Source organism: Ptychodera flava, chromosome 2, assembly GCF_041260155.1.
Source record: "Ptychodera flava strain L36383 chromosome 2, AS_Pfla_20210202, whole genome shotgun sequence".
NCBI lineage: Eukaryota > Metazoa > Hemichordata > Enteropneusta > Ptychoderidae > Ptychodera > Ptychodera flava.
Genome location: NC_091929.1, coordinates 1,378,384 through 1,406,000, shown reverse-complemented (window position 1 = coordinate 1,406,000; position 27,617 = coordinate 1,378,384). Strand labels below are relative to the sequence as shown.

At 36.0% G+C, this 27,617-nt stretch overlaps 1 protein-coding gene and 1 long non-coding RNA gene across 7 annotated transcripts in view; one reads left to right on the top strand and one right to left on the bottom strand.

Annotated features, from left to right (window-relative positions):
* Nucleotides 1-27,617, bottom strand: part of LOC139151228 (uncharacterized) — a 58,900-nt gene that overhangs the window by 15,009 nt on the left and 16,274 nt on the right. For 3 of the 5 annotated variants that reach the window (XR_011556370.1, XR_011556366.1, XR_011556365.1), the window contains 2 exons: nt 3,425-3,642; nt 2,988-3,279 (listed from right to left, as the gene is read on the bottom strand). This is a non-coding gene — a long non-coding RNA (uncharacterized lncRNA). Of the gene's footprint in view, nt 1-1,555; nt 1,674-2,987; nt 3,280-3,424; nt 3,643-27,617 lie in introns of all 5 variants that reach the window. The other 2 variants (XR_011556371.1, XR_011556372.1) reach the window with 2 other exon arrangements.
* The window catches only part of LOC139151207 (G1/S-specific cyclin-D2-like), a 94,079-nt gene continuing 87,831 nt past the window's right edge, over nt 21,370-27,617 (top strand). The window contains exon 1 of one of the 2 annotated variants that reach the window (XM_070723826.1): nt 21,370-21,999. The gene's annotated coding sequence lies outside the window, so the exon portion shown is untranslated. The remainder of the gene's footprint in view (nt 22,000-27,617) is intronic. The other variant, XM_070723846.1, reaches the window with a different exon arrangement.

The following is a 27,617-nucleotide window of genomic DNA, read 5'->3' as shown; positions in this document are numbered from 1 at the left end:
AAATTTCAAGTTCTATTGGGATATTTTACTAATGAAATGAACTGACGATTGATTTCATTGATCTTCAATTATATTTTGACTGCACTACTTTTTCTGACATTCCTATTTGATAGACTGTGATACTGACTCATACAACTTTATTATCTTATTGTAAAGACTTTCTTAAAGGTAGCCGCATTCATAATTATGTTACTGAAATGTGAAAGAAGAAGAGAAGAATAAATGGAAAGTAACACCATGTAAAGTCAGTAAGTCATAGACAGGAATCTTGATATTGTATTAACACCTTTCTGCATCTACACAGGAACTTTTTCTCAGAATCAAAACTACATTTTTTTATCATGATATGTAATGACTATTCTCCATGCGTGAAGGTGACTAACATTGAAAGCTGTGTACTTACACTGATCAATGCGTGAAGGTGACTAACATTGAAAGCTGTGTACTTACACTGATCAATGCATAAACAATTGTCACAACTAGTCAATACTGTTGAAGCTACAGTCCCATTGAATTGTCCAACTCTGTAGTAGGCTATAGTAACAGGTCAATATTATTGTACATGCAATATATTGACAAGGTCTTATCTGGCTGGTGAACAGGTGAGTCTATTGTCTGCTAATAATGTATTTAGTGTACCCACCAAAATACCCATGTAATCTCAGTGTCTGTCGATATTCAGCATTGACAGTTCAGTGTACAACAGTTGTACAGTTGGTGTCTTTACATTCTCTCATACAGAACAACATTTTCAATTATTAATGGTATGGTCTATCCTATTTATGTTGATGTTCAACTCAGGTAATTATTTGGTAATGCAGCCACTACTGTAAACCATATTCTTCTCATTTATGATGTTGACTAGTTTTGGAATGTTTTATTTTTATGTTTCCTGAAACAAGGATAATTTACCCAAATATAAGAAAATTTACCCTACCATCAATGCTGCATATCCATATCTGGATCTACCAGTTCAACAACTCAACATCCTCCAACGTGACTCTGGTACCCTACTAGTACCTCCTCATTGCCACATTAGAAGTCTGGTACCCTAACCACTAGTACCTCCTTATTGCCACATTAGAAGTCTGGTACCCATAACCACTTGTACCTCCTCATTAAAGACGTGAAAATACATTTGAGTTCAAATCTTAACAACTCATATCACTTCAACAATATTGTATACGGATGTTATAAATCTCTTACTTTTGTTTTCTCTGTCAGCCATTTTATGACATTCTGCAATTATTCCATGGACATTGCCACAGGTCTACAAAATATTGAACATTTCATTATTATCTACTGAAGGTCAACCTACAACATTTACTTTTCATACGGAATTATTCATTACATTATGATTCTCCCGAAATTTTAAATCAATGTTTGTATACTCGGAGTAGAAGTTCCTACAAGAAAGCTATATTTAAATCTGACTCACGATCAGTAACTTACAGAAAAATTTCACAGTGCTCAGATGCACATATGTTTTCTATGAAATTTCTCTTTGAGCTGATTGATATTTTTTCTACACTTCACAGTTTGAAACCAACTTTACCCTGTTATTTTCATCCAGATCCACAATTTATTTTTAACTGTTATCTGTCGTTTTACTATGTGTCTGTCTTGTATGATTTTTTTATTTCAAGATCTGTAAGTGGTTTGGCTGTTGATATCTGTAATAAATAAATAAATAAATAAATAAATAAATAAATAAATAAATAAATTTTCCCAGAAAAGTTGAAAAGTTCATGAAACACTGAAGAGAATGTGACACTATGATTGTAAACAGTGAAAGTGTTATGTAAAGGATGATTCACAACTAACACTGAGAATATTGATATCACAGCTTACTTTACTTCCCGTAAAACCATTGATATCACAGCTTACTTTACTTACCGTAAAACCATTGAGGCAAATAATCTTATTCCACCTTACTGAAAAATTGATTTTTCACAAGCTTGTTTTACTTTGTTTTGCATATTCCCACCATAAATATATGCATACATGAATTATCCAGAGCAATGAATTATTGACTTTTCTCACAAGACTAAAGACTCTAGAATTGTTGCAGACCAATACTAATCAATATCTACAATTACACTTGCATTGTCTAACTGTTGAAATAACATCAGACAATCCTTTAATCAGGTTTAGCGAACACATTGCATCAATAATTCAAACTGAGTGTAAACAACTTTCCAGCAGGCTTCTTATCTGTAACACTCATTAGAACCTGTTACTTTTGCTCCCAACAAAATTCACTGTTTGCAATATCATACCAAAAAGTGAATACAACACACTTGTTAACTTTAGTAGCAAAAGATGAAAGGGAATGTTCCAAAGAAATAAACTGTTTTTAAATTGAATTTTAATCTAGTGTGCTAAATCCCTACATCAAACTTCTGAGTCTGTCCTACAGACAGTTTGTCTACTTTTAAACCATGATATTGATGTCATTACATTGAAATCTGAGGTAATTATCTGGACTACTGCCCTTCTATCTGAAACCATCCAGTTGACGTGATATCAAGAGGTGCTTCTGGAATTACCTCCAGGTAATTCTAGAATCACATTCAAGAAGATTACCTCAGGAATAAAATTAAGAACAATAAAGATATTTTGCAGGTCAATGATATACTATTATATTTTATAATTATTTTTATTATTATTATTATTATTATTGTTATTTCAAAAGATTTATTGTGATATTTATTGGTGGCTATGTATGGAGCAGATGTACATGGAGGGTAAGATACATCTCTATGTGCCTCACATTCTTTCAGTTACTAAGAGTAGCATAATTGTCCACCATTACCAGATCAGCTTCATTCACACTATTTGCCAAGCACACGCTTTGTTAAGGTAAAAATTATGGATATCGCGCTAATAGTTAATTTGTTTCGAAATATTGAAAGCCAAACTTTGTCACTAGTATGTTATTGACTTTACCAAATGTGCTCAAGGAAGTAAGACAGATTTTGACTTACCTTGTAGAATTCTGCTGATACCTTGCTGTTGTCCATCAGATGTTCTCTTATAGCTTCTTCCAGCATTGCTTCAATCTCCCATCTTTTTTCAAATCAGTTGCTTGTCGACATTTGCATTAAATAGTCTAGTTGCAGCAGTAGCTCTTAGGGAATGGTTAGAGTGATATGCTTCAAGTCCCGCTTGCTTACACATCCATGCAACCGTCCCATTTAAAGCATTGTGGCCCAGCAAGTAGTGGTAGGCTTGGACAGTGGATTCAAGTAGTATGCATCGTCGGGTCGATCAGATGCACTGTAAATTAAATTTGATCATTGATTTGATATAACCATCAAATAAAGAAAGAAGCAATAGGTACAAGTTCTTGTTCAAATCTCAAAGAGTTAGAGATCTATTGCAGCTGTGATTGGTAATCTTCAAGATTGACAGAAGTACTCACCATAATGTTCATAGAGATGAACAATGCAGTGCAGTTCTGGCATATCAGTGTTTTCATACACTCTCATTACTTTCGGCTGGAGTTTTCTGGATTTTAGACCTACTTGATTGGATTTGCTTACATCTTAACAGTATTCAAGGAACTTCCTACCAGAATCATCAACTCTCAGTTGAATTCGTGAATTCTCATAATATGGCGCAAGTTTTGATGTTCCTGACCTGCCCATAGAGCAAAATTAAGACCAAACAGATACAGTTTAGTGTCCAACAATGACTGCAGGGTACGATCTCCCAGGAGCACTTTGTCCAACAGAATATTTTCCTCAGAGAAAGTTATAATTTGTGTACACCAAGCCCATTTTTAGCTCATGATTTCATTATGGAATCCAAACTTCTCTGTAGGTCCTTGAAAATTGGATCTTTAATGAACTTGACAATTCTAGCATATTCACTTATACATATTTCTGAATGCCCATGATAATTTCAGATAATAAAGGTGTTTCCTGGAAAATTAGATCCATCCTGTTTTTTACTTCTTGCACAAATGAGCCAAAGAAAAATTAATTTCATCATTTGTCATTTGAAGTAGAGACAATGTAATAATGCTTAAATTTTCAGTTTCAACTTCACCTTCCAAAATTCTTCTATTCCTTTCAATTTTCAGTCTCTCAAATAACTGCACAGACCACTGCATCTTTTTCCTGTTGTTTCCAGGTATGTTTTCATCATAAATTTTCAACAAATCTGACTCCGAAACTAGTGCATCAACGCATAACGTAACCACTTTTGCCTTCACATCCAAGATTTCACTTTTTTGGCCACCAGCGCATAAATTCATTGCTATTAACAGACTGAAAAGCATTGAATTCATCCAAAAACCTCTTGCCTATGACTGCTCACTTACACACTTTGGTGATGTGTAACCACTGATTCAAAAGATCTGTTCTTACAGGTGGCAACATTCATGCATCTGCATTGACAATGGAAATGGCCAATCAGAAACACCCTTGAGCAAGACAATGCACACTGCATAATTCACTTGAAAGAAACCATCATGCATATTCATTGTAAACATCTTCACAATTGCATAACTTAACACTGAGGCAGTAATGTCAACACCTGTTCTGATTCCTCACATGTCACAGAATGAGCAATAGTTTCTGGGAACCCCCACTTTAACAGAAAGGGGAGGCTCTTCTATCGGTAATTTCACTCTCAACAGACAGCAATAGCTTTCATTTTATCAGTATTCCTTGATCATTTTTCATAAGCTATAGTCAAATACTGTTGTGTTGATGGTAAACAAGGCCTCTCAAGAGTGTCATAGTTCTTAGGGGATTATGGTTTAAGTCAGAGCACAATATATCTCCCCTTGGTGGTTCATGGCCTTGGGCCTATGGTCCTTGGCAATTCCAAACATGAACCACCTCAGTGTCAGTGGTTCTCTATTACATAATTCACTACATAGGCTATTATGCTTCTTCTTTCCATACAATGTTGGTTTGAAAGATCAAGTGAGATCAAAGAAATATGATGATGCAAATTCTCTTTTGATTTAAGTAGAGTGTCTGTACCTTTCTGACACAAATAATAAACGTATGTACCTCTAACTTGCACTGTCTATTATTTGTGACACTTTACTGGTATGCTGCTTGTGTTGAACTTATTTTAAAGTTTTGTGGACTAAAAAAATACTATTTTCGCAGTTTTGTTTCTGTGAAGATAAAAAATTTAATAGCATACATTTACATAGGAATAGTAGCCTTTTGAATTTCAAATATTGGCAAATTTTAGGTAATTTGTTTTTTCTGGAACCAAAGTGCATAAATTATCCTCTTTTTGTTCTTTATGTTGAATGAGAAGGGTTTAAAGTTTCCTTGAGGCAAGTTCAAGCACACGTTTAACTCAAAATCTTTCAGTTTACAAGGCACATGCTGCCGTAACAAAAATGTTACGGATTTTTACTATTGCCACCAGAGGGCACTGTGTTTTATCCTTAATTTGACTGTAAATGATGGTATCTGCCCTGCACTCATATGGCTTTACAAGCTAAAATCATTTATAATATACCGATAGCTGTACACTTGCCTATCCTCTGAAGCAGTGTCAACAAAATGCCCTGATTGCTTCTTTCATGACAGCTAGTTTACCTTTTCTACCTCCTTGTAATCAACATTGTCACATAACACTTGCATAATACCGGTATACCAAGTTTAATACACTATACCACACAATTGCCAAGACAACAACTACCGTGTATTTTAGTCCAGAGAGGTAAAAATATTTTTGCCCATCTTTGAATGGAAGAGTGCACAATATACAATTGAAAATCCATTTGAAATTTACAACAAGAGGTGGTGGACACTATATTTTAAAATATCATCTTTGTGATGGCAGTTGATGGCCATGCACTCATGCTATTTGACCTTTCAACTCTCCAAGGGACAATAGCATTCAAACAGTGATTGCTTGGGATGACCAACTGTTATAATTTGCAGGACCTGGAGTGCACTTAGTTACTTATGAAATCAGACATCATGCAAATGATTGTAATGATAGGGAATATTTGCACAAGTCACCTAGCAGCCAAAAGAGATCCACTTTGACAGAGAATAACTATTTGTGATAAATGTGTTGATAAAGAACGTAATTGTTGGTTTCAGAGAAAAATATCTGTGATCTAAAATGAGTAAAATGGCCCCTGGTTGGCAAGTTTTACCAACTTGGCCTTTTTACAAATACTTGGCCTTCCTACAAACACCATTTGCAAGCAGGATTACAGCAACCACAACAGGAGAAATCAGAGAATGTAAACTGAGCAAGCTTCCCTGAACATAAACGATTTTCGTCTAAAACAATGATAATAACATGACTGTAGTCATTTTGGTGAAAAATATTCTAATACCACATTTTAAGAGTAGTAAAAACATGATTGGAACTATTTTGGGATAATTGGATCTTCATACTTTTCAAATTTCTCAAAAATCTTAGGTCCCCTACCCATCATTGTTTACAAGAAACAAGCGACCTAGCGGCCGATATAGCTCCGCTGTGTTTATGTAGAGAATAACTATTTTTTACACATGTTGATGAAGAAGGGTGGAAATCTTTGATAGCTCGATGCAGTGGCCAGAAAAAAGTGGCTAAAATAAGCTGCAAAAATACGCAATTGAAGATTTCATCATACTTTGAATGTATCACATAGGATCATCCCTAAGAACATGTCAACCAAAGCTATCTGATGAGTAGTTTTTGAGAATAAATTTTTTGACCAAAAATGGCAACAATTGCCCCCAAAAGTAAAAATTGCAGATTTCATCATAATTTCAAAAGTAGTTCATCTATAGAAACCTGTATACCAAATTTCAAAGCTTGTTAGACAAGTACTTTTTGAGAAACACATTTTTTGACCAAAAATAGGAAAAATTGCCCCAAAAATTCAAAATTGCAGATTTCATCATTATTTCAATAAATATCATTTAGTTCATCTATGGAAACCTGTATACCAAATTTCAAAGCTATCAGATGAGTAGTTTTGAATATACACATTTTTTGACCAAAAATGGCAAAAATTGCCCCAAAAATACAAAATTACAGATTTCATCAGAAATTCAATATATATTACTTAGCTCATCTGTAGAAACCTGTATACCAAATTTCAAAACTATCAGACCAGTACTTTTTGAGAAACACATGTTTTGACCAAAAATGGCAAAAATTGCCCCAAAATTACAAATTGCAGATTTCATCATAATTTCAAAATTATCATTAAGTTCATCTGTAGGAACCTGTACACCAAATTTCAAAGCTATCGGATGAGTAGTTTTGGAAATACACATTTTTTGACCAAAAATGGTAAAAATTGCCCCAAAATTACAAAATTGTAGATTTCATCATAATTTCAATAACTATCATTTAGTTAATCTGAAGGAACCTGTATACCAAATTTCAAAGCTATCGGATGAGTAGTTTTGGAAATACACATTTTTTGACCAAAATGGCAAAAATTGCCCCAAAAATACAAAATTACAGATTTCATCAGAAATTCAATACATATTACTTAGTTCACCATAGAAACCTGTATACCAAATTTCAAAACTATCAGACCAGTACTTTTTGAGAAATACATTTTTTGACTAAAAATGGCAAAAATTGCCTTAAAAATGCAAATTTGCGTATTTCTGCACAATTTGAACAAATCTGAAATAGATCATCCCTAGGGACCTATGTACCAAATATCAAAGCTATCTGACTGGCAGTTTTGAAGAAGAAGATTTTTAAAGATTTTTTACCAGAAATGACAAAATTGCCTTAAAAATACAAATATGCAAATTTCGCCACGATTTGAACAAATCTGACTGAAGTCACCCTAAGCAAACTGCATATCAAATTTCAAAGCAATCGGACAAGCGGTTTCAGAGAAGAAGATTTTTTTACCAAAACACTCAAAAAATGCCCCAAAAATACAAATATGCAAATTTCACCACGATTTGAACAAACTGAAGTGAGGTCACCTTAAGTGAACTGCATATAAAATTTCAAAGCAATTGGACTTGCGGTTTCAGAGGAGAAGGCAATTGTTGACGGACGACGACGGACGACGACGGACGACGACGACGATGACGGACGACGGAAAATCAACCTATTTGATAAGCTCCGCGTCGCTGACAGCGGAGCTAAAAACCCTCTCGGACTCAGAAATAGGCCAGGTCATTTAAAAATCAGAAATGAGTTGGCCAATAAACCTAGTGGTCTGATTTTTGGTTGACAGATGTAACAATAGGAACAAAGTTTTTGTTGCAAAAAAGACATGTAACTGAGATGACCTCTGCCTTCTCTGATGACATTTGCTTTATTTTCCTACTTAAGATTGCTTTGGCCCCGGCATCAGCTGCTTGCAGCTATATTTACTGTAAGTTTCGCTGGTAATTGACATATTTTATGTAAATCCAATATGGCGGCCAAACTACTTGACCGATCCAAATGCCTTTCCATACTAAAAAAGATATCAGTAAAATTTCAGTTCACTCGGTGTTTTGGTTCTGGAGATTTTTAATGATTAAACTGCAATTTTCGTAAAATCCAATATGGTGGCAAAACCATGTGACCGATCTGAATGCTTCTTGAAAACTTGAAAGTGCTCACACTTAGCATGATACAAAAAAATTTCAACTCAATCTTTGTGTTGGTTCTAGAGAAGGGAGTTTTAAGATTAAATCAAAATTTTCCTAAAATCCAATATGGTGGCCAAACAACATGACCAATCCAAATGCAAACTTGAAAGAGATCACACATAAGATGATACATATAAAATTTTGGTTCAATCGGTGTTTTGGTTCTGGAGAAGATGTTATAGGGATTTTTTGCAAAATCCAATATGGCAGTCAAACCACGTGATCGAGAAAAACACCTTTCGCAAACTTGAAAGACATCACACCAAGGATGACACGAGTAAAATTTCAGTTCAATCAGTACATTGTTTCTTATGGAAATCCGGTCACGACATGCGACATGCGACCTGCAACTTCAAAACTGCGACCTGCGTCCTGTGTGTTTGTCAAACTGCGACCTGCGTCCTGCGTGTTTGTCAAACTGCAACCTGCGACTTCCGGGTGCTCTGGCCTAGCTGCCACCTGCGAGTTTGAAACTGCGACCTGCGAGATCACGACCTGATCCATGATTTTAGGTATTTGGTGTTTATTGAGAGTATGAAAAGCTGTCACAAGTAATATCAGTGATAGGTGGTGTCATTTAGGAAAGAGATGAGCTTCGATGACACAGCTGTGTTGGCCTACGTGTTGTTCGGTTGCTTTCAAAGTCCGGTTTCAAAGGGACAATGCTTATAAATATAAAGGAAAATGACGGCAACTCCACACATCGGCTCTACCAATATTGTTTAATGTTACGATGTGGTGAATAAATTAAAGGATCATTGCATTTATTTTGTGTGGAATACATGGCGAGACACCGGTGAATCAATAAGTGCTTTGACCCTAGTCATGTGATCTGGGTCCCCGGTAAACCGGTTTGTTGATTGAGTGATTCGTCTTAAGGGGAAAACCATTTGATTTTTTTGGGGGGTATGGAGGAAGTGGGTATTGGAGCAAATTTTTTTTTCCTGTCAGAGTGACAGCAATTTTTTTTCTACTGTCAGACCTGCATCAATTTTTTTTTTTCAAATGGAGTAGCAGTGCAATTTTTTTTTTATTGGTCATCAAGTTTGTAATGCGTTGTATATAAGGGAGCCTTCATCATTTGCGGCCTGAAACTCAGAAATTTCGAGTGACCCCCCCCTCGCCAACCCTGATGAATTTGACTAACCTCCCTCTCTAACTCTGAAATTTTGACTGATCCCCCCGCTTAGAAAAGTTAAATACCAATACATGTATTTGTAAAATTTACAAAATACAGCAACAGTAAAGACCTTTGAAATCCTGATGTACCCTGCTAGACTATCATCAGTTATCCCATGATGGTTCAAAAAAGGTGAACCCATCAAAATGAAATTGAAAGTCACAATAAAATAAAGATATAAAAGCTCATGCAGTATCTAACCATACAGTATATTGTTTACTTTGGATGGGTATTATGACAGGGTTTTCACTAGGATATCTGACTGGGCAAAATTTGAAAGTACACGGGGAGAACACGCAAGAGATTTAGGGGAAAGTGTTACAGGGCCTTTCCCCTATCTTGCTTGGAAATTTTTAAAATATTGATGTGTGCAATGGTGGAGTCTGGTACAATCTGAGAGGTGTTTTTAATTTTTTTTAATAAGTGAAACTGTTAGAACACCCCAAAGGGGAGAGCACGAGGGGGGCTCCCCTCTCTTATTGGAAATTTTGAGAAATTGATGTCTTTAATGGTGCAATCTGAGAGGAGTTTCAAATTTATTTTTCACTTGGTAAAACTGTTTGAAAATGACATTGAACACTGATATTTTTTTAGATTTTTTGCATGATCAGTGTTTGAGTCACAATATTCAACAACCAAACAATGACAGTACATTTTGTGAAAAATAGTTCTGTTTGCCAGAGACTGAAGACAAATGAATGTACAGGAATGGAAAATCTGTTCCCTTCTTGTGTCATTTCTCCAGCTGCCAGCTTCTAATGAAAAGCCTGAATATGGTATGTTTAACTGTCAAAATGGTCATTGAACTGAGGTCAATTAAAACATGTTTCTGTGATAATAAAGGATGAATTAACAACAGTTCAGTTTTGTCCTAGATCCTGTGAAAATTTTGAGAAATTGATGTGCGCCACGGTGCAGTATAGTGCAATCTGAGAGGTATTTTCAATTTGTCTTTTACCAGTAAAACTGTTAGAAGACTCAAGGGGGAGAGTACAAGAGGGGGATGCAAAATGAAATATGATTTCTTGGGTCAGAAAAGGGAAGGAAAACATTGGGTGCAATGAGGTGCAAAATAGACCTATGTAGTGCATGCTTATATCATAAGTGCTGGGGAAAAAACATAAGAATTGCTTGTGGTAAAAAAAACATTTGCGCTGCCTATGGCGGCGCGCCAGCAAAGAATACATGAGAATAAGGTTTCCAAATTTTGCTCATTTCTGGTGCATTGTGACAATTTTTTTTTCACTTTTGTCTGTTATGACAATTTTTTTTTTCTCAGGCCATGACAGGATCAATTTTTTTTTCTTCTATTGCACCTGGTGACAAATTTTTTTTCCTCAAAAACCTCCATATTCCCCCAGAAATCAAATGGTTCTCCCCTAACGGTGTTTAGGAACCAAAAATGGGGTTCCTTCATCAGTCACTCTCTTGTTTTGTATCTCCTCCGCTTGGTTGTGTGATGCAAGTCATCTTCGTCATCGAAGAGGAGAAGCCAGATTCATTATTGAGAGAGTTAGCCACTATTGACTGACTCTTAGAATAGTGAGCGATCCGGTGTGTGGTGTCATAAGTTACTGTTACTAAAGAAAATGTTACCAATAAAACAACTTAAATACAAAAAAACATCACCCAGCATCGACCGGAGTTTCCGGACGCTTATAAGGGTTTTTGTTTTAGGGCATATTTTGAGCGTTGCTAGTGCTCGTTATGTTAACAGTAACAGGTCGCATGTCGCAGTTGTGAAGTCGCAGGTCGTAGTTTGACAAACACACAGGACGCAGGTCGCTGTTGTGAAGTTGCAGATTACACCTAGGTCTAAATGCCGAAGTCACAGGTTGCATGTTTCAAACTCACAGGACGCAGGTCTCAGTTTTGAAGTCGCATGTCGCATGTCGCTTGTCGTGACTCATGGATTTCCATAGTTTCTGGAGAAGATTTTCAAAGATGAAATTGGTATTTTTTCGAAATTCCAATATGGCGGCCAAGGTACTTGACTGCACGCAATTTTATTTGCAAATTCTTAAGACCTCAAGTCATGCTCGCTATACAAAAAATTTCTCAATGACAAGACCCCTAAGTCATGTGTAGAAGCCATTTTTAATTTTTCGGAAAAATCCAATATGGCCACCAGGTCACGTGACCAACCAACATTTTAAGGATAATGCGCACGAGTACTCATTAGTACCCTGCAAGTTTAGGAAGTTTGTGTGCAGCCTTGTCTGAGATCTAGAGCGACAAAAAAGTTACAGAAGAAGAAGAAGAGGAAGGAAGAATATTGAACTCCAGTGAAACCAATAGGGGCCCAAGCTTGGGCTACTGACAACCCTAATGAAACCAATAGGGGCCCAGCCAATAGGCTTGGGCCCCTAAAAGCCCCAACAAAACCAATAGGGGCCCAGCTGATAGGCTTGGGCCCCTAAAAAGGTGAATATAAACGAGCATTGGTCCAATGTCTGCAAATGAGAAACATGTGACACAAACTACTCATTATAGAAACAAACAATTAAAAAGAGGCTGTGACTGCCAATCATAATGACACAAAATGTTCACTGGTAGTAAATTCACTGCATGAAGCATGATACCATTGTTGAAATGTACAACAAACTGAATTCAATAACAACCCAGCATACCTTGCAACTTGTTTGCAAATTAATAATTCTTGGAAACAGTACTTGTTGATAATACCACTGATACTATGCATGTTTATGCCCATGTATGGTCATGCTGGCCAAAAGATCATGCTGGCCAAAAGGTCACCTGTATCGAGGAGTACAATGTTGTTATGGTCAACTTGTATGCAGTAGTTTTTTGATAAGATATCTGTAAAGCATGTATGTATGTTTGTGTATATATATATATATATATATATATATATATATATATATATATATATATATATATATATATATATATATATATATATATATATATATACATACACACACACACACACACACACACACAGTCAAAAGTAGTTATTAAGCAGTTTAAATTCACTCGGATGGAAATAAATACAGCAATGATGTAAAGTAACGTCATGCAAGCAATAGATCATTACAGGTTCTCTATGATTGTGTCGTATGAATGATGAAGATATGACATCAGCAGGATTAGTTTATAACAATTAATATGCAGCAAAGAAATAACATCATCAAGATCTCCTTCATGTTTCTCAGAAACTGAAATCTTAGATATGTCAAAGGAAAGGCCTGATGTGTAGGAACATTACTGACTGGTTATAATATATATGGGTGTAATAATTGCATCTATGCAATCGTGATCAAAGATTTATGAGTAGCGGTTGAAAGTTGTGCATTTAATAATCAACAACTTGTCATATCTCTCAGGGTTACTTGTATGTCTCTAAAGATATTTCTTGTCATTTTGCATGCTTGAAACAGATTTGCTTTAGCTGATGATATTGGGTTTTGCAAAGATTACTGAAAAAGTCATCGTTGATGACACAGTCCCCACTTGTTAATGGGTACTTTGATACATGTCCTCAGAGAGGATAGAGTCCTCTTCATTAATTAGGTCTGTGATAAAAATACTTTGATACAGATAGCGCTCAATGGCCAAGAATGACCTACATACAAGAAAGACCTACATATGTATGACATAGGTTAATGTCCTTGTACCAACTTTGAATAAAATCGGTTGAGATATGCCTGAGTATTATGGCTCTGTACATGAAAAAATCGTAACAAAATGGCCGCACGGCAGCCATATTGGATCGTATCACATAACAAATTGACATGCATATGTATGACAGTAGTCAATCTCCTTGTACCAACTTTGAATAAATTCGCTTGATACATGTCTGAGTATTATGGCTCTGTACATGAAAAATCGTAATAAAATGGCTGCCTAGCGGCCATATTGGATCGTATCACAAAACAAATAGAGGTACATATGTATGACATAGATCAATGTCCTTGTACCAACTTGGAATAAAATCGGTTGAGATATGCCTGAGTTTTGGCTCTATACATGAAAAATTGTAATAAAATGGCCGCCTGGTGGCCATATTGGATCGTATCACAAACAAATCGACATGCATATCTATGACATTGGTCAATGTCCTTGTACCAACTTTGAATAAAATTGGTCGAAACACGTCTGAGTAATGGCTCTGTACATGAAAAAATTGTAATAAAATGGCCGCCTGGCAGCCATATTGGATCGTATCACAAAACAATTGACATGCATATCTATGACATTGGTCAATGTCCTTGTACCAACTTTAAATAAAATCGGTTGAAACATGTCTGAGTTATGGCTCTGTACATGAAAAAATTGTAATAAAATGGCCGCCTGGCGGCCATATTGGATCGTATCACAAAACAAATAGACTTGCATATCTATGACATTAGTCAATGTCCTTGTACCAACTTTGAATAAAATTGGTTGAAACATGTCTGAGTTATGGCTCTGTACATGAAAAAATTGTAATAAAATGGCCGCCTGGCGGCCATATTAGATCGTATCACAAAACAAATCGACATGCATATCTATGACACTGGTCAATGTCCTTGTACCAACTTTGAATAAAATCGGTTGAAACATGTCTGAGTTATGGCTCTGTACATGAAAATATCGTAATAAAATGGCCGCCTGGCGGCCATATTGGATCGTATCACAAAACAAATCGACGTGCATCTGTATGACATATGAAGTAATCCTTGTACCAAGTTTGAATGAAATCGCTCCTTGCATCTCTGAGATATCTGCGTGAACGGACGGACGCACGGACGGACGCACACACGCACGCACGCACGGACGCACGCACGGACATGACCAAACCTATAAGTCCCCCCGGACGGTGTCCGTGGGGAGATTACTAAAAAAAATTTTGCTACTTCACTTCATTAGCCTGCAAACTTTCTGTCATTTTATTGGTTGCTTGGGGTATAGAAACCAGATCCTTGTATAGAATTATACACCAAATCAGTTGTACTTTACTCCAGTTCAACTACACCCTGCGTCTGACAAAAACTACCTTCGTGCACCTTCTATTTATCGTTAGCACAATAGCATACCAAAGTCCAAATATTTTCGCTTTCTGACAATACACATGGCAACTGTAAACCTAATGTGTACACAACTTCCATGCCTGAAAACTAACTTGATGCTCATATGCTACTTTGACACTTTTCATGTCAAATTGAAGGGCATATCAGTAGGGTAACCACACAATAACACAAACAGGTACAAGAATTACAGCCATTTTTGAGAAAAGCTAGTGCACTGAAGTATATGAGTTACTGTGTGGAGCTGTACGCCTCAATTGTAAATTCTTTTCCCATGTTTTCATTGCCTGCAAATACCAGGGTCATTAGGTCAAACTAATGACCAGTCAACCTGTAAGTCAATCTCCAATTTTAAATCTCATTTATCAATACACTGCATTGAAGACGTTTGTTTCACTAAAATAGATAAGATAATCAAAATATTTTGATTATTCATACACCTTCCCATGAACAAGGGTTACTTAGAAATAAATATGGTTCGGAACATGAAAATTGTAAATCCTGTCATTGGTTCATTGTATTGACATGATGGTGTATGTATCAACAAGTCATTGACAATGACATAGTCCCCTTGTAATTGAACTTTGTTACTGAAAGTGACTAAGACCAGATATGAACTGAATTAATGCTCACCTGTTTCATTATATATTGCAGTTATGTGTAAATTTGAACCTTTGCCACATATTTGCAACTTCATTGAAAGTGTTATGATCAACATAATGAATATTATCATACCAGTATATTGATGGCGCGATTTGATAAGGATGACAATGAACACAAGTTAACTGATGAGCTCATTACCTTGGGTGACCAAGGTAGGGATAACAATGCAAATATACAATGCTGTTGAGAGAGAGAGAGTCTGCGATCAAATTGTCTCTGCCCTTGATATGTAACTCTTGTAACATAATAACCTCCATCTTAACAATCTCTGATTTTTGCCTTTAGATTTCTGCAGAAAAACAAGAGGGTTGTGATCAATATAAACCACTATTGGCAGATTTGAAGAAGTAACATAAACCTCAAAATGCAGTAAAAAGCTCATATCAAAGATAAACACTTTTTCAGTTATAGAATAGGATTTGTTAAATTTGCGTGAAAATTTGCAAACAGGATGATCTATCCCATGACTGAGGCACTTTGAAGTATGGTTTTAAGTGTATCAAATGCCTGTTGGCATTCCGACCAAACTAACTATACTTTCAGTAAAATATTGGTCGACCAGCGGTAGATACAATACTTGACAAAGTCAGCCATTTTTCATGAATTTTGTTTGATGCAAGATACTACTTATATTGTTTGACATGTTGAAAGATACTAAATAAATGAGTGACCATGCACATCTTCAAACCTGGTTTTAGTATATGAGACCATGGCGAAAATGAATTAATGGTCATGACTGTAATTCATTTTTGTGATGGTTTCATTTAATTTGTCTAAAACCGGGGTCCAATATACCGGTATTCATGGTCACCCATTCATTCAGGATCTTTCAACATGTCAAACAATATAAGTAGTATCTCGTATCAAACAAAATTCGTGAAAAATGGCAGACTTTTTCCCTTTAAGCAAAATTTAACCAGGACTTGGTCAAACAGAAGAAGATCTCTGTGGCCAAAGATTTCAACTTGACTTTCAGGTACATAGATGTCATTTCTTTAATTCCAGGTATAATGATTATCTGTCTGTGATTTATCCTCCTGAATTAGAGATCAAAGAAACTTAGAAACATTCATATTCTTTGGCTTCTTATCTGGATAATTTCCTTGACTTTGACTTGAACAGCCACCTTTCTACTGGACTGTATGACAAGAGAGATGATTTCAGCTTCACTATTGTGAATTTTACACACCTTGACAGCAATATTCTACTGTCACCTTCCTATGGCGTATACATTTCCAAGCTTTCACATCATGGTAGGGCATGTAGTTCATATGGTGATTTTTTGGAGAGAGACAGCTCTTGTGAGCTTGTAAATCTGGGGTCCCCAAGAAAATGGCTTGTCTCAAAATTCAAACTTTTTGGGGGGCAGGTGTCATGAACTGATTGATCACTTAAACAAATGATCACTGATGGCATAGATGACATTTGTCTGTTGATTAAGACCACTCCTTTGACTTACAGATTGATATATGGTGGGTGTCACATGTGGGACAGAATGAGCTTACGATTTTCGAAACACCTAACATTGTTGTCTTTACCGGAGGTACATAGATTTGACTTTGTTGTATGTACCAGTACTTTGTTCTGTAGCTGAGCTATGTTGTTTCTGTTTGTTTTACATCAAGTTTGTCGCTATGGCACTTATGACCATGATGTAGATTATGCCTTCAAGTTGCAATATTGTTCTGATATTTGGACCAAAAATCACAAAGACAGCCTGTAAAATAGCAGATTTCACCTCAATTTGCACACACCTTACTTTGGTCATCCCTAGAAACCAGTATACCAAATTCAGAACCGTCAGATGAATAGTCTCAGAGAACATGATTTTTTGACTGAAAATCATAACACGCAACAAAGCAGTCAGTCTAGCTCTGCTGTCATATTTAAGACAACTGGGTTTGTCAACTAAGGGATTAATGATGAGCATAGGACATATTTGAATATCAGCAGCAAATTTCTGAATATACTTTCGATTAATTTGAATAGGAAAGAGTCCAACCAGTGATCATTTGTATACGTCAGTGCTGCCTGCCATTGCTCCAGGTGGCATATATCATTGGTGGCATTTGTCAAGGTCCAACTGTCTAGACAAACATTTGTTTGAACAAAGCTGGCAAAACTTGCCCCAAAAATATAAGTTTGCAAGTTTGTCTTAATTTCAACAAATCTATGTCAGGTCATCCTTGAATACAAAAGCAATCAGAGAAGGGACTCTACATTTTGGAAACTTTTTGACCCAAAATAGCAATCATGGTATCATGACACTTTTTGACCCAAAATAGCAATCATGGTATCAATGACACTTTTTGACCCAAAATAGCAATCATGGTATCAATGACACTTTTTGACCCAAAATACCGGTAGCAATCATGGTATCAATGACACTTTTTGACCCCAAAATACCGGTAGCAATCATGGTATCAATGACACTTTTTGACCCAAAATAGCAATCATGGTATCAATGACACTTTTTGACCCAAAATACCGGTAGCAATCATGGTATCAATGACACTTTTTGACCCAAAATACCGGTAGCAATCATGGTATCAATGACACTTTTTGACCCAAATAGCAATCATGGTATCAATGACACTTTTTGACCACAAAAAGCAATCATGGTATCAATGACACTTGGCTCACATTTGGTTCAATGTGGCAGACCAAGTGAATGCATGTACATACAACACTTACTAGCTTCTATGGGCCTAAGCTTACAGTAATCATAATGGCAAGTGCATTTGAACACATTTTGGTGTATAGTCCATTATATTACCATGCCCTGTTCATCGCGTTTTAATTGGTCGAGCTGAACCACATGACTGCCCACAAATACACAGTAATGGTTTGTTTTCATGCCCATGAATATGAATAATATCGTAAACATAGTAACTTTACGGCTAAAACGAAAATTGTGATTTGTACAAAGATCATAATCAACCACAAAATAAAATGGAGCATTTGTGGGCCAAGTTTAGACGCTTTTTTCAAAAAATTTGCAATTTGCGCACTACTCACTGACAGGTTCTGGGGCCCCGTTGTCGTTCGCACGGGAAATATTTGTAAATTTTGACAGTTTTTCGGGGTTCGTTGATAATATAATGGAAATAATAGACTCCGCACTGACCATTAACGTTTATTTATGGGCGCGGGCGAGAGGAAAGCCAAATTAACGGGCTCGGCAAGCCTCGCCCATTAATTTTTGGCTTTCCTCTCGCCCTTGCCCATAAATAAACGTCAATGGTCAGCACGTCGTCCGTTATTTCTATATTAAATACCCTGGCAAAGTATGTAATGGTTGGCAACATTTGCAATGGACACACATATATACAACACCATGCACCCAATTTACCATACCAAGGTAAAGATGTTCCCTTGTGATATTTTACTACATGGAATCAATGTTAACAATATTTAGTAATTTATCAAGCAGTAATATTTAAGAAAACAACTTAGTATTGGCTTGGAGGCCTTTGATTGTGTTTCTGTAAAAATATAACAAATATGTCACATTCAGACTCAGAGTTACTGACATATTCACAAAGTTTACACGTTTGCTGCTCATAGTTTTTTATTTTATATACTTTTTCCAATGGAAGCTTCAATCAAACTAGTTCCCATTTACAATTAAGCAAGCACCTACATACCACATACAAAGGTAAACTATGCAGTGGTTATCAACGTTTTGCAGTTCGACCACAGAATTCAAGAATAAAATATTTGGCATTTTTTGACCAAAAACAGCATATATAAAATATTATATGTTTTGTCACAATTTGAACATACTCAACAAACTCAAGTCTACCCCTGAAAACATGCATCCCAAGATCACCCTAAAGAGCCTACATGTCAAATTTCAAATGACCATTTTAGAGAAGAAGCTTAGAATGTACAAGGCCAATAGAGCTCCCCTGTGTTATTCAACATGTGTTGATGAAGGTGGAAATCTTTGATAGCTCATTTGAGGATGGCCTGACCAAAAATGGCAAAAATAGCTGCAAAAATACACAATGTCACATTAAGATCATGCCAAGAACATGTCTGCCAAATATCACAGCCTTCAGACAAGTAGTTTTGAGAAACAAATTTTTTTACCATGATGGCAAAAATTGCTACAAAAATACAAATTTGCAGATTTCATCATAATTTTAATATATCCCATTTTGATCATCCCTATGAACCTGTATTCCAAATATAAAAGCTGTCAGACAAGCAGTTTTGGCAAAAGAATTTTTTTACCTAAAATAACAAAAATTCCCTTAAAAATACAAATTTGCATATTCTGCACAATTTGAACAAATTTGAAGTAGGTCAACCCAAGGGACCCATATCCTAAATATCAAAGCTGCCTGACACGCAGTTTTGACGAAGATTTTTGAAGATTTTTTGACCAAATATGACAAAAATTGCCTTAAAAATACAAATTTGCATATTTCATTGCAATTTCAATATATCACATTTTGATCATCCATAGGAATCTGTGTACCAAATATCAAAGCTGTCAGACATGTGGTTCAGGCAAAACAAATTTTTTGACCTAGAATGACAAAAATTGCCTTAAAAATACAAATTTGCATATTCTGCACAATTTGAACAAATTTGAAATAGGTCATCCCTAGCCACCTATGTCCCAAATATCAAAGCTGTCTGACAAGTGTTTGAAGAAAATTTAGGTAGCTTTATTGAACAAAAATGACAAAAATTTCCTTATTAATACAAATTTGCATATTTCATCGCAATATAAACAAATCTCAATAAGGTTATCCCTAGGTTATATCAAAGCTGTCTGACCAGCCGCTGAGGAGAAGATTTTTGTCCAAAAATTGCAAGATTAGCCTCAAAAATACAAATTTTCATATTTCATCGAATTTGAATAGATCTGATGGCCATCCCTAGGGACATGAACTCCAAATATTAAAGGATTAGGACCAGCAAATTTGAAGAAGAAGCTTGGAATATGAAAAGTTGATGGATGCCGAACGACACACGCCAGACAACAGACGGCGCCACACATCTACCTGTTAGATAAGCTTGGTTGACAGCAAAGCTAAATAGCATCGATCACGACTCCAATTTTTAAATCGAATTGTACTTTGAGCAAAGTATGGGCAGAAGTTTAACACTTTTGTTTTCATTGCATGTTTGCTGGCTTCCATAATGAAACCTTGTGAAACTATCATTATTTGCTGATGCTGACTACAAAGTAACTATATTTACAGGAACTATCTCTGACAACCTTTGTCCCCTTTAAGTTTAACCTTTAAGTTGTTCATAAATTATTAAATATTCAGCTCACATGATCATTCCAGCAACCAATTTTGGATCGTAACCAATCAAGATAAACTGTGTAGGTGTACTGAGATTAAATCCGCTGAATAGCTTATACTGCAATCTGAAACATATTAACTCATTTATGTGATATATGGTACACTCCCCTGGGCACGAACAATATTGTTCACTTTTATCATTCACACCGTGAACTTATAAACTTAATCTGCTCTTTCAGTCTGTATATTTCTTTTATTTACTCCTTCCCTGTCTGTTGAGGGTACACAATTCACATCAGTCCATGCTTCACACTTTACATTGTACATGGAACACATCAATAAAGGTTCCGAGGTTGCTAGGAGATTTTTCTTTGAGAAAAGCAAGGCCAATACCAACAGAGAGTAAGATCATTCATTGTGGTGTCTCAAATATTCATGTGCAAGTTACTGTGAAATGTTGTGAAATAACAGAATGAGTTGTCAAGTCTTGTATAGCAACATTGTAGTGCAAGTTTCAACATGTTTGTATTTACCTTGGATGATTAAAACTGACATTCCACTGTAAACAGTTCATTTTGCATAAACTTTGAACAGAGAACAGATCACCAGCTACTAATACTTGTTTTTCATTTTGCAACTCTTGCTTTTCTTGTTTTGAATATGCTACGATCATGCACTTGCCAATGTCATGAAATCACACTTTCAGAAAGTCTGATGTGCATAGCAGTGCAAAGAGTTGTTGATAAAACTATCAGGCTTTTAATCCAAGATTAACACTCTACTCTGATGGAGTATCCAAGATTACAAGATTTATAGAAATACCAAAGGAGCATGACTGTGTCCTTAATTGCAATTGGTAGAGCTGAGCCTGCCATTTTTATCTTGGTATTTTAAATCACTGCTGTGTTGTTTTCTGCAAAGTTGGTGCAAAGCATGTTTTGACACATCCAGGTTGCACTATTATCTCCCCACCCATTGTTGTTTTAAGGTGGGTACACACACAAAGGTACACAGTTACCGCTCTAGGCCAGCTACCTCAGCCTATTATCACTATTATATGCATTGAAACCAGGTGACTGCATAGCTCTGGCTAACCCTGTGTTACCTGTGAGATTCAGGTACCCAGCAGCCTCCACTACATACTGACTGTGTCCATACCTGGCATACCACTGAGTGGCCATTGCAAAGCTACAACCACCTCACCGAAGCCATCCAAAACACCAAGAGGCCCAGCAGATTACTCCGTCCATTTTCTCAAATCTGTAAGTTGATATCTTACTCTGATTTATGCACATAATATTACAAACTGATTACGATGAATTGGTTTGATTTTACCTTGTTTTTGTTTTATACACATTGCAAAACAATTGAGTTAACTAAGTACCCTCTCAACTTATTCACACTGAAAACTTTGTTGTTCATTTAACTGGCATTTGCATTTAAAAATAAGATTCATATATTGTCCTTATCTTGTTGCTAAAATTGAACATGTGGACCTTACAGCAGTCAATGGTTAGTTTGAATGTAGCAAAGTTTGTTTTCCAGCAGTTAACGTTTAATGAGATCAAAATCCATCCTGTATTCTGCAAGTCTCCAGTAACATTGGTTCAGATTCAAATCCTGCATGTCTTATGTTGACAGTAAACATTGTGATACCAATCACAGATACAAGTACAGGCATCGAAAGCTTTTGCCAACTGTCTCACTGACTCTGGAGCAAGATATTAGGATTGTTAAAAGTGACTCAAAAAAATCTGCAAAGTTGCAACTTGTTTATTCACTTGTACAAGATGTTTCATATTTTCCATAAATTCCTTTAAAATTCATTTACATGTTTGTGTACAAATTACAAAGGGGTAAAACATTTATTAAATTTTGTGAGTCATCCTTTTTTCTCTAATTTTTCACCATTGATATCTAAATTTTTGAAACCTGAAGAGAGAGGAGGAAAAGACCCTGGGAAACTACTTCAGTCTACAGAATTTGTGACAAGATTTTTATATACAAAGCAGAGGGCATAACTTTAGTTTAACTGGACCCTGACATTGTGTTGCCGGCAGCAAGCATCTGTTGCTAAGCAATAGCTTTATGCAAATGCTATTCAAATGAGTCTATGAGAGCTAGCGTGGGAAGGGAGTGAGTGAATTTCTGTAGAATACACATCAAGGGTTTCGATTTAGTTGTGAGCTCACAATGAAACACTATGCATGAATTGTTGGAGACAACATGTAGGTTGGACGTCTGTCATTCCATCAATGAAAACATGTCACACTAAGAGACAATTGTTTGTCCAAAACATCACACAATTTGTTAAAAGTTCAAGCCCTTTTCAGTTCCAATGGTTGCAGAAAATGACCAAAATGGCTAAATAACAATCTTTGCCTTAATAAATTACACATGAATGCACATGACTAATTCGTCAGTCTCCAAAAATGCAAAACTGTGACAAAGTCAGTTTATAGTGTGCATGTAAATTCTGTATGAAAATTTGACTTGGCTGGGGTACTTTTAAATTTCTTTTGAGACAAGTGTACCCTGGAAAGTACATAGTTTTCATTGATATTCTCAAAGGGTCACAACCTTAAGCATTTCTGATAACAAGAAAGGCGTAGAGTAAAGTCCACACAAAGCGTCACACAGTCACCTGTTGTAAAAATTAATCTGTAGATCACACAGTGACACGTCAGGCCCCAGGATGTCTACAGGGTTATAGATCGCTCTGTCAACTTAAATTCTCAGTCAATTGAGTAATGTTACACCAATCATATTAGCACCATTATCATGCCGAACAAGATTCGGACCTGAATTTTTTTTGTATCTGTCAAATATGTTAACTTTGGAATCCGTGACCATTGTGCTTTTGATTGACAATTATGTCATTTAAAGAAACCTTTGACAAAATTTTGGGAATGGTAATGTTGGATACACCTGTATCGGCAAGCTAAAATGTTGGCATATTTGTAGATACAAGCACAATCTAGATTTGGGATAAGTAGGTAAACATAGTGAAAACAAATCTAATGAGCATAGCAAATGTCTGAACAGATACTATAGCTTTTTAAACAAAGCATATGCTTCTCATTGACAGCTGTGTGGTATGATTGTCATTTTCTCAAATTCCTCATTTTGGTCAAATTTAAGTTATAGAACTTGAACCTTCTCACGCAAATTCTCAACTATTTTGCATTCTTTTGCTTTAAACAAGGTCAAACTTTACCATGGACACAAATCTGCACAAACTGTTGATGAATTTCTTCCAATCTTATAATGCATGTTTGTGTCCAAACTATTTAATCATGAAAGAGATCTTTGTCAGTATTTTTTACATTATGATTTTGTCAGAAAATTTGTTTCTGCTTTTTCTTTCAGTTTCATTGACTTTGACAATGCTAGACACTTAAACCATTGACTGTCACAAGCTCAGTCAGAATAAAAGTTTCTGTAGGATTTGATTTACTTGTCTGCAGTCAGGTGGAAAGCCAAACTCATCTTACGCCTTCATTGACACCATTGCATAACTGTCTACCTAAGGCAAACTTTCCTTGACAAAGACATACCATTGTAACCTACAAGCACCTATTCATATTCAAATGCTGTGAACTGATAAAGTGAAAGTGTCTGTGATAAAACTAAAAAGTTTACTTTTTGCTGTAATTACGACATTAAAGACCGTACATCCCCATAAGTATGACTTTATAGATTGCACATTTGTAAATAACATTTTGTTGAATGGTACCAGTCAGTGACTGCTTGATACCATGGTAACACATCTTAACCAATACGTTAAGTCATAGGAACAGCATTGATAACGTTGTTGGTAATTCTTGCCAATGGCCTGAAATGTCCATATGGTGAGTATTTACAGGTGATTTTGTTGAGGATGATTGGAGTTCACAAAGCCTTTACACAACAGTACCTTAAAAGTCTAGCTCTGCACAACACAGCAATTACAATGGAATAGAATTACAAAGATTATGAAAGAATTGCGACTGAGAAACCAAAATTATAACTTCTTGCAGCACAGTGTAGTGAATTCATGACCTCTGTATGCATGAATAATCAAAATAACTGCAATGAAGACTTTTGGGTAAATCTCTAACATTACTACTGATATAATGGCATTGGTGACAATAAATCTATTTCATTATTGATCACTTCAACAACCAACACCAATTATCATTAACATTTGTGCTTGACTTTCATAGTTACTACATTGTAAAACATGTCGTTTTCTTAAAAATCAACAAATACTGGTCTCCTTACAAGAATTAACATATCAAGCCTGATTTCACCTTGGATTTTTAGCATAATACCATGTACCAAGAGAGTGATTATTTATTTAACAATACCAAGCAAATTATTAGCCCTCAAAGGCCTGAATTACTATTTATAGGTATATTTTAGGTGCGTATTTACCTGAAAGTCAGGCCTAAATCCTTGTTTACAGGGCTGGTATATTGTAGGTGAAAGTCATGCCTAAATCCCTATTTATAGGTATATTTTAGGTGTGTTGTTGACAGTCAGACCTGAATCCCTATTTATAGCAGTAGGTATTTTTAGGTGAGTTAGCTGAAAGTCAGACCTGAATCCCTATTTATAAGTATATTTTAGGTATGTTACCTATGAATCAGGCTTCATACCGTTAAATTTGATTTCTTATAGTTATATAAAGATAACGACAGAACAGCAAATGCTTGAGCCTGAACTTTAACCAGTAGTTTTCTGAATAAGTCATCCAGGGTAAGGGATTATTGACATGCATTTTTGAAATCAAAAATGCATATTAGACTGGAAAGGTAAAGAACAGGATGAAACACTTGTTGTGTACATTTTATTGTGTCATTCCCATGCAGGAGTAGAAGAGAGTAGTAGTATGGTCAATACACTGAAGGAACACAGAGTAGTAGTATGGTCAATACACTGAAGGAACACAGAGTAGTAGTATGGTCAATACACTGAAGGAACACAGAGTAGTAGTATGGTTAATACACTGAAGGAACACAGAGTAGTAGTATGGTCAATACACTGAAGGAACACAGAGTAGTAGTATGGTCAATACACTGAAGGAACACAGAGTAGTAGTATGGTCAATACACTGAAGGAACACAGAGTAGTAGTATGGTCAATACACTGAAGGAACACAGAATAGTAGTATGGTTAATACACTGAAGGTACACAGAGTAGTAGTATGGTTAATACACTGAAGGTACACAGAGTAGTAGTATGGTTATACACTGAAGGAACACAGAGTAGTAGTATGGTCAATACACTGAAGGAACACAGAGTAGTAGTATGGTCAATACACTGAAGGAACACAGAGTAGTAGTATGGTCAATACACTGAAGGAACACAGAGTAGTAGTATGGTTAATACACTGAAGGTACACAGAGTAGTAGTATGGTTAATACACTGAAGGTACACAGAGTAGTAGTATGGTTAATACACTGAAGGTACACAGAGTAGTAGTATGGTTAATACACTGAAGGTACACAGAATAGTAGTATGGTTAATACTCTGAAGGTACACAGAGTAGTAGTATGGTTAATACACTGAAGGAACACAGAGTAGTAGTATGGTTAATACACTGAAGGTACACAGAATAGTAGTATGGTTAATACACTGAAGGTACACAGAGTAGTAGTATGGTTAATACACTGAAGGTACACAGAATAGTAGTATGGTTAATACACTGAAGGTACACAGAGTAGTAGTATGGTTAATACACTGAAGGAACACAGAGTAGTAGTATGGTTAATACACTGAAGGTACACAGAATAGTAGTATGGTTAATACACTGAAGGACACAGAGTAGTAGTATGGTTAATACACTGAAGGAACACAGAGTAGTAGTATGGTCAATACACTGAAGGAACACAGAGTAGTAACACAGAGCAGTAGTATGGTCAATACACTGAAGGTACACAGAGTAGTAGTATGGTTAATACACTGAAGGAACACAGAGTAGTAGTTACTGGTTAATACACTGAAGGTACACAGAGTAGTAGTATGGTTAATACACTGAAGGTACACAGAATAGTAGTATGGTTAATACACTGAAGGAACACAGAGTAGTAGTATGGTTAATACACTGAAGGTACACAGAGTAGTAGTATGGTTAATACACTGAAGGTACACAGAGTAGTAGTATGGTTAATACACTGAAGGTACACAGAGTAGTAGTATGGTCAATACACTGAAGGAACACAGAGTAGTAGTATGGTCAATACACTGAAGGTACACAGAGTAGTAGTATGGTTAATACACTGAAGGAACACAGAGTAGTAGTATGGTCAATACACTGAAGGAACACAGAGTAGTAGTATGGTCAATACACTGAAGGAACACAGAGTAGTAGTATGGTCAATACACTGAAGGAACACAGAGTAGTAGTATGGTTAATACACTGAAGGTACACAGAGTAGTAGTATGGTTAATACACTGAAGGTACACAGAGTAGTAGTATGGTTAAATACACTGAAGCAACACAGAGTAGTAGTATGGTTAATACACTGAAGGTACACAGAGTAGTAGTATGGTTAATACACTGAAGGTACACAGAGTAGTAGTATGGTTAATACACTGAAGGTACACACAGTAGTAGTATGGTTAATACACTGAAGGTACACAGAGTAGTAGTATGGTTAATACACTGAAGGTACACACAGTAGTAGTATGGTTAATACTCTGAAGGTACACAGAGTAGTAGTATGGTTAAATACACTGAAGCAACACAGAGTAGTAGTATGGTTAATACACTGAAGGTACACAGAATAGTAGTATGGTTAATACACTGAAGGTACACAGAGTAGTAGTATGGTTAATACACTGAAGGAACACAGAGTAGTAGTATGGTTAATACACTGAAGGTACACAGAGTAGT